The sequence below is a fragment of the Microchirus variegatus genome, assembly GCF_963457635.1.
Source record: "Microchirus variegatus genome assembly, chromosome: 10".
NCBI lineage: Eukaryota > Metazoa > Chordata > Actinopteri > Pleuronectiformes > Soleidae > Microchirus > Microchirus variegatus.
This window is the reverse complement of record NC_139811.1, coordinates 3,608,414-3,617,670: the sequence shown is the minus strand read 5'-3', so window position 1 is coordinate 3,617,670 and position 9,257 is coordinate 3,608,414.

The window sequence follows — 9,257 nt, the reverse complement described above, 5'->3', positions numbered from 1 at the left end:
TTCATATTATTTACACTGCCAACTTTTTTTTATTTTAACCATTCAAGGTGGTTAGCAACACATTTCCAAAGTCACTTCTTTGTACAAAATACATAAACGTAATAGACTGGAGCAAAAGTACAAACATCTCAGCAGAAAAAGACTTTGGTAGAAGTCAATGTCACCATTTACACTTTTTATTACTATTACTCGAGTAAAAGTCTTAAAGTACAACAGTTTGTATGAAGGATTTGTACATCATTACATTAGAACACTGATCACTTCACATGCACTTAAGTACAGATATATTGAAGAAAATCAACATTAAAACACACACTCTCTCACTGTGTATGTGTGTGTGTGTGTGTGGGGTGTGGTGAGCAGAGCATGCACTCGCTGAACCAGTTAAACTCGACTGTGTCCTCCTACTGTTTTAATGCTGTCTGCTTGTGAGCCTTAGATGTATATCTGTCATGTACATACCTTTCTATGAGTGTGAGCATTCACTATAATTAAACTTCAAATAGCCTTTAAAGGGAGAGTTAAATGTACAGATTCTGACACAGGGTGAATCAGGCTGTCAGTGGGGACACAATGAAAAACAGATTTTAGCCACTTAAAGGTGCATTATGTAATAAATCTAAACCAACTGGCCATAAAATCCTCCTAATATGTCACAGAGACTCAGGAATAATGTTCATATAACAAACTGAACTCACCAACAACAACAGTACAGACAAAATATTTGCATTAAAACATTTTTTTTGCAGACTGCAAATCATGTTTATGTTTTAAAATCATGTTTTGGCATGTGACGCCACCTACCGCCGTCTACCAATCATTGCAGTCAGTAGAGTCTCAGCTGCCGAGCAACCACGGGTTGCCAGTTACGTCAGAAAAGGAAACCTAAACGACCTCGGTGTTTTGGATTTGAACGTAGTAACCGTTTTTGGCCACATTCTTACATATGGCACCTTTAACAAAAGGCCACACTTCGACAAAAAGTCGACAATACCATATTTGTTCTCACTTTTTTTCAACTGCCAACTGAGAGCTCTATAGTTTTCTAAATCGCTCACTCCCACACCAACAAAGTCCATCGACGAAAATCAACGATTTTACATCCCAGCACACGGGAGTTGTTGATCCACGCGAACCCTCGTCAGTGATTCAGCGATGTCTGTGTGTCAAATCCTTTGGTCACGTTTACACCAGTCACACAAACGCACCAAACTGAGGCAACAGTAGAGCAGTCTAGTTTATCCCTGCAAACTAAAATCCCACATTTTTATAATGGACTTTGGTGCAGGAGAGTAAGCGCTTTACTACGACTACTATTACTATTAATACCAGAGCGCGGAAAGAAGGGCACTTTTGTATTTCCATGTGTGGTTTCAGCTTCTCGTCATCACGCTCTGCAGACGCCTGATAACGAGCTGTTCATTTGAATCAGGTGTGATGGAGCGGGTCAACAGGGCTGTATACCATAAACACACCCACACATCAACAGGGGCGATTCTAGAGTCTGTAAGGCCCTACGCAAAAATTCCCAGGGGGCCCTTCCTTCCAACCAGTGTTTATCACCATTATGTTACAAATTATCTGACACCAACGCAAAAATGTATGACTTTTTGTAAAGAACAATAAAATACTGTAAATAGCTTTTAAAAAACGATATAAACTTAGTAAAAAATATACATTACACTGTAAAGATCCCACATTATAAAACAATATAAATATATAGAACAATAAAATACTATGTAAATAACTGAAAAAAAACATATATAAACTGAGTAAAAAAGATATGCATTCCACTGTAAATAACAAAGTGAGGTGGGGCCCCTTTAGGGAGGTTTCCTACTGAGATGTCATTGCAAATCGCCCATTGTTGTTTAAGGGGGACGTGGAGGCGGCTGGTCACTGCACATTTCAGTAAAAAACAGCCCTCAGGCTCCGAGTGTCGGGGGCCCCCTATCGGCTCGGGGGCCCCAAGCAGTCGCCCGCCATGCCTGTTCACAAGCTGCGCCTCTGCCCATCCACACGTATCATCCATCCATCCAGTTTCCTCTGCCTCTCAGAGTTAGAATGTAACAGCATCGGTAATAACAGGTGAAGCAGGTTCTTCCAGACGAAACATTCCTGTTCCTTTACGAGGAATCCTGAGGCTTTCCTTTCCCAAGCGAGATGAGATGCAGGTCTGTCATTCCTTCAGCAGAGTTCTGGGTCTGACCCAAGGTCTCCTCCCAGCCGAGGTGTTCCAGACAACCTGCAGTTGTAGAGGGAGGAGTTCTGATTAGACGCCAGAACCAGGCTGCAGCTGGCTCCAGCATCCTTCCATATCATAAGGTTCACATTGTTAGCTTCACAGTTTCAGCGTCTCTATCTGTCACATATCCATTTCAAAGTAAAAGCCCTCAAAAGTGTTGGTTCCCTCATCAGCATTGAATTCATTTGAGTACAGAGGAGTATTTTAGGGTATTTAAAAGCATGTTTAATAATATTAAAAGGCAATCTCCACAGCTGCAGACGAGCAGGAGACGACAGAAGCTCGTGAGATATCGGAGGAGGAAGCTCAGTTTGTTCACTTGTTCTATTATCAGCACTCACAGCTCAAGAGTCAGAGTACAGAGTGCTGCAGGTCGAGCTGTCAATCGAAACCACCGGTGACTCATTTTATTGATTTAATCAATGAGGACCTCTGTAGCAATCTGTCGATCCGTCCATGTCCTGCTCCATCCTCCCCAAGAAGATAACCACGACTGAGACACTTGAACTTCTCCATTCGGAGAGTAGAGCAGTAATAATGAAACTAACTAACTGACATTGCACTCTAAGGTTCAAAGAGTGAATCAGATTTGAATAAAGACTAACAGTGTTATCACGCAGCAGTGACGCCCCCCGACTTCAGCTCTGCATTCCTTTCATGCTTAAACATTAACAGTAAGCCAAACCCTTTTGGAAATGCGGTTTACCAGAGACATGAAACAGCATTGATTCTCCAAATGAGGAAAGAATACACAAATTACACAAAATATGGCTTCATAATTCAAAGTTCATTTCAAAGATTAAAAATAAAACAGCTAAAAGTGACTGACTCAGCAGCAGCAGACTCTACCGTACACTCTTAGAAATAAGGGTTCTAAGGGATCTTTTGCATGTTCAGGATAGGTCTCTGGTCTCACATATCAAGTTCCGTGCAGATCGGTCAATGCACGGTAAAGTTAGAGGGAACTTCCTGTTTAAAATGGCTGACTTCCTGTCGGGTCAAAGGCGTGTCCATTAACGTGTTCAGGGAAGTTCCCTTGACTCACATATCATGTAGCGTGGAGATCGGGCAATGCACGGCAAAGTTACATTCCACTTCCTGTTTCGGCGTTCCACTTCCTGTTTGGAGTTTAGCTTTTTGCAGACATGTCCAGGATAAGTTCCTGGTCTCACATATCGAGTTCCGTGCAGATCAATTAATGTACGGTAAAATAAAGTGAACTAGGACAAGATGATGTCAGTATTTTCGTGCATGTAAGATAATCGTGCTGTTCAGGATGAATTCAGACAGGGGGCGGCGCACTTATTGGCCCCTCCCACATCCAATTTTTTGACGCACATTCCCTCGAATGACTTTCAGACGTACATTTTCACCAGGTCTGATACGGTCGCAGAAATCGTGGGCGTGTTTCGGGGGCGTGGGAAAGGCCTCAAAAACGTGATTAATCTGTCGGAATAATACGTACAATAATTCCTTCAGTTTCAGTTTTTTTTTTTAGCTTGGTGTATAATTCAAGCCTGGGAGCAAAATAACATCTCCATGGTAACTTTTGTGCCAGTGCCCTGGTGAAACCAAGTCAATGCATGATAATCCAGCCAGAATAACCAGAAAATCCTGTCTTAATCCACCACTCTCTAGGTTTATGTGACACAGCCCTGAGTTCCTCTGCTACAGTAGATGTTTGAGAAGGTCGCACAGGTGATTCAGATAAATGGCTCGTTTTCAGGCTTCTGCAGTGTTCGCTAATGAGCTGAACATTTGAATCAGGTGTGTTTGAGCAGGGGAAAATGATCTTTAACAAAAAAAAGGACAAATTTAGTAAATTAATTGGTGTGCATAAGTAAAATTTGCCACAAACTGTTGCTCGTTTGTTAAAATGTGAGCAAATGAGAGAGTTGGAACTACGGCGTGACAGTAGTATTGCTTAACTACACGAAAACACAAGGGTTTCAGGTCTCTCAGAACGCTGTTTCCGTGTGAATAAAACACAGAAACGCAAGAGCCCCTCGGTAAAACTGATCCTCATACACGAATTGTCTTTATTTATCGTCATTAGCTCCTCAGCGCAGCAACAATACTCCTGAGACAAAGGTTTGCCTGTCTTTGCGATGACAGGTGAAGCATTCCAGGAGGGTGGAGTCCAGTGGGCTGCTCCGCACCACGACTGGAATGTCTGACTGCTCTGTCGAACGGGTCCAGCAGCATTCTGATCGTGAGTTTCATTCATCCGGAGTTGGCTGATACACTGCCCCGGTCTGATGAAGGTGAAGTGGGACAAGGCCGTATAACGTTCAGCAATATAATCTCAAGTTTACAGCTGTAATCTGAGGCTCTGAGGTGGTCTTTAATACGAGGAGAAAGAACTGCACACAAACAGGTGTGCAGTTCTTTCTCCTGATGCTTATCTGCTCAGATATAGACATCTTCTTCATCCCGATTAACTTCCTCGTGCCAGCGCTGGCATTTTGACAGACGGGAGAATGTAATGTCGCGTTTCTCTGGAAGGTGTCTCGTATCACCGTTCCTCCCTTCGAGGGTTCCTCCTCCTCCTCCTCCTCCTCCTCAGTGGTGCAAAATAACTCTGCTGGGTGGGACGAGATCAACGAGCTCGCCGCTCAAAGGAGGAGCGCTAGAAGTTCATTTTAGCTGTCTTTGTGAGAAGTGTAGAACAAGTCAGAGGTGGATTTAATTCACACACATAAGTCTTGACCTTGAGGGCCACACGGTTGGTGTAGTGGTTGGAACAAGGGCCTTTCTGCATGGTGTTTTGCATGTTCTCCTAGCATGTTTCTCCAGGTTCTCCAGGTTCCTCCCACAGTCCCACACATGAACGGTCCAGGATGTACCTCGCCTATCGCCCTATGTCAGCTGAGCTAGTCACAGAACCCCCCGTGACCCTCTGGTGGAGGATAAAGTGGTAGATAATGGATGGATGGAAGGGTTGATCTTGAGGGCCTTGAGGGTTGGTGTAGTGGTTTGCTCTCTTGCCTTTGCAGCAAGAAGACCCTGGTTGGAACAAGGGCCTTTTTTGCATGGAGTTTGCATGTTCTCCTAGCATGTTTCTCCAGGTTCCCCAGCTTCCTCCCACAGTCCAAAAGCATGCATATTTGGGCATTATGTGAATTGGTCACTCTAAATTGACCGTAGGTGTGAGAGTGTGAGCGAATGGTTGTTTGTCTCTATATGTGGCCCTGCGATGGACTGGCAAACTATCCAGGATGTACCTCGCCTATCGTCCATTGTCAGCTGAGATAGGCACAGCACCCCCCGCGACCCTCTGGTGGATGGAGGATAAAGCGGTAGATAATGGATGGATGGAAGTCTTGACCTTGAGGCCCTTAAGGGTTGGCGAAGTTGTTTGCGCTCTTGCCTTTGCAGCAAGAAGACCCGGTTGGAACAAGGGCCTTTCTGCATGGTGTTTTTTGCATGTTCTCCTAGCATGTTCGTCCAGGTTCTTCAGCTTCCTCCCACAGTCCAAAAACATGCAGATTTTGGGATTAGGATAATTGGCCACTCTAAATTGACCACAGGTGTGAGAGTGAATGGTTTGTCCCTATGTCAGCCGAGATAGGCACAGCACCCCCCGCGACCCTCTGGTGGAGGATAAAGCGGTAGATAATGGATGGATGGAAGTCTTGACCTTTGTGCTCTTTCCTTTCGCAGCAAGAAGACCCTGGTTGGAACAAGGGCCTTTCTGCATGCTGTTTTGCATGTTCTCCTAGCATGTTTGTCCAGGTTCTCTGGCTTCCTCCCACAGTCCAAAAACATGCTAAATTGGACACCCTGTGATGGACTGGTGAACTGGATGGATGGAAGTCTTAACCTTCAAATCTCAAACTACTCCAAAGTCATTCTTGCAAGAGTCAAATCAAGTCAAATTTTCTTTACTTTCTGTACTACGTTACATCATTGATTCGAAGACAGCGCTAGCCTCTATGCCTCCAACATTTATGCTAACTAGCATTAGCTTAAAATAGCGACCAGCCAACTTCACACGTTAGCTTTCTTTGTGGGATTTTGAGAGTCAAAAGACATGTGATGTAGTGATACAGTGGATGGAATGGCTGCATATTTTGGTTCTATTCCCTAATGGAAACATAAAAAACCCAAACTGTACCTAAACCTGAACACTTTCAGCTACAGTAAAAACCACCTGTGCATCCACAGGCAGCAGCTGCTGCTTTCCTCAGATATGAGTGGCCTTTGACATCCTTCCATAAAACAAGAAAAAGCCTTGACTCTTGGTCGAGAAGAGCTGTCACCTTGAGTGTTTAAGCCTGTAGCTATGAATGTGCTGAACCGCGGCCACACACACACATGAACATGCATTTATTCCATTTCCCTTGCTTTGTCTCTGAAGGTTTCTCAGTTTTCCCTGGCTCTAATATCCTCAACGACTGGACCTGTTAAATTGACGTTCAGATCCCAGATCAGATAAACAACTTTTCTCACGTCTCTGACCTCCGTGTCATAAACTTCGGGGGCGAGGCGTCCACAGGGGCGCGATATTTACGCGACCATTGTTTGCACTTTTACCACATTTATCAACGTCTAATCGCTCTTCAGCTGAGATTAGTGAGATACAATCGCTCAAGAACCACACGTGAACCCCCGGTTTCTATGGCGATTTGACACACTGACAAGTGTCGACATTACATTTGACAGAGCCTGATTATTGACATGCAGAAGAAGAAGTGGCACAGTGTGTACATAAACACACACACACTTGTGTCCAGGTGTGACACAGGGACAGAAATGCATTGTGAGTCAGGTGTCCTGCTGTCCACATTCCACAGGGAGGTGTGACCCGGGTGACTTAAAGGTGTGTCGGGGCTGTAGTTTTACTACACCTGCAGGAGGAGGAGGAGGTGGAGGAGGTGGAGGAGGTGGAGGAGGTGGAGGAGGTGGGTTCAGCGCTGGTATGACAGGTATGGCACGTATGGCGCTTTAAACACATTGCTGCACAGGGAGGTGACGACTGCACAAGGTTGTTTAAGTATTTGTGTGTGTGAAATCCTGCATGTGTCTTTTTTCTATTTACTTTAATCGTCCAATACTTTGCTCTTTAACCCTTTAGGTACTACTCAACCATTCGGTCGACCACACTTTAAGTCACTATATCTCTTCTCTTTGTCATTTTAGTTATTGTAAGTAAACAATATTAAAAATGTGAAGAAATCAATTTTTCCTTCGCTTTTTTACTTGTGCATACCTTAAAGGGTTAAAACAGGTGTGTTGCTAGAGGGTGGGCAAGACAGGTGATTGCCCCAGGGGCCCCAAGCTGAGAGGGGGGGGGGGCATTCGGTGGACTCTGAGAAGGTTTCAGGCAGGTTCTGCAAGTGCTGCACCCTCTTACTTTGCTTGTATGCCCTCACACCAAAATGCAGATTTAGCGCACTGTACATGACGTAAAGCAAACATTTTCCCTGTAAAAAATATCAAATTGTTGCCCGTCAACAATATTCCTGTTTGCCAAAACATGCATAATATACCAAAAAAATACCCCCAAAAACTGTGGTAATCTGCTTGGGCCAATGGCTAAAACATCAGTTTGTTTCTGATATTTTTTTATTATTGTGAATGATATATTGTCATGCATCAAAACAAACACTTTTATTTTGAAATTATAGTCAAATATCCTTAAGTTAGGCCTTAAGAAATGGTTGAAAGCAAACCAACGTTGTGAACATTTCTAGTCATTGATTCTTGTCTCTTGTGTTTATTTTCATCTTATTTGTATGTTTTTTCTTTTCTCATTACTTAATTTTATTACTCTGTATCACTGTGATTGTGATCACTGGAAGTCCGCCACTGTGCGTTTGGGTCATTGTCCCAACTCCTTACATGTTGTCTTTTATATTGTTTTACAACATCAACTCCTGTTCAGATGTAAATTAGGCTTGTGGTTAAAATCTGGCCCAATTATATATTGTGCATTGTCCCTGTCAAATAAACGTGAAATAAAATAAATAAATCCTCAAAAATGCTTTTATTGCTTCATCATGATGGAATATTGTGAAATAACTACACATTTGGACTTTTTTTTCCACTTGTGTGTTTGGATCATTCATTCATTCATTCATTCATTCATTCATTCATTCATTCATTCATTGTCAACAGCTTTATCCCCACATATGGGACAACAAGTGGAGAGAACCCAGAGAAAACACACACACACATATAGAAAAGGTCGCAAACCTGTGGATTATCTCGTATAAATTGTTTTAAAATGTTATTTAATTGCCTCTGATGCACCAACATGTTTTTAAAAATCTCCAGGACTTAATTCAGCAGTCTCTCTGCTGTGTCCTTAACTACAGGATTCTTTGGTCTCTCTGTCGTATCAGGGGTGAAGGGCGTGGAGAGGCAGGAGTCGCCTGTCAATGACAGGAGTGTCCCCACTCTTCAGGTTTAACAAACATATTTCCACCCACTGTCAAATATGCAGCCACACAGATCCGCGCAGCCGCTCCGGCACACACACACATTCACTGGCCGTGACACACGAGTGTGTAGTGTGTGCAGGCATCTGCACGACTCCACCCTGCCGCGCAAACATGGCAGCCGCTCAAGTCACACTACTACAAACTCAGACGTTTGATTTATTGATTCTCTGATTGATTGATTGAGTGATCCGTGCTCAGGTGACAGTGACACAGTCAACAACATTGTTACTCATTGTTTTCACACACTAAATTAAAGATAAAAATTTTTAACTCCCAGGCAGAGGAAGCAGCATTAAAAAGAGGTAATTATGACGATAACTCCGCCCATCCCGGGTTTTGAAATGCCAAAGAAGTGGGATGAGAGCAGAGTGCAGGGGATGGGATGTGGTGTGGAGCTCAGGTGTTCATAAAAGAGGGGGAGGAGTCTGGAGCAATTAGCAAATCCTGCATGTTGGACAAAATTTTGGTGGACGAAGAACGCTAACGGCAGAATTAGCATGCAGTAGCTAGTGTTTGATATATATAATTACACTAAACTGTGTAATATTTGCACGAGTCAACAAATA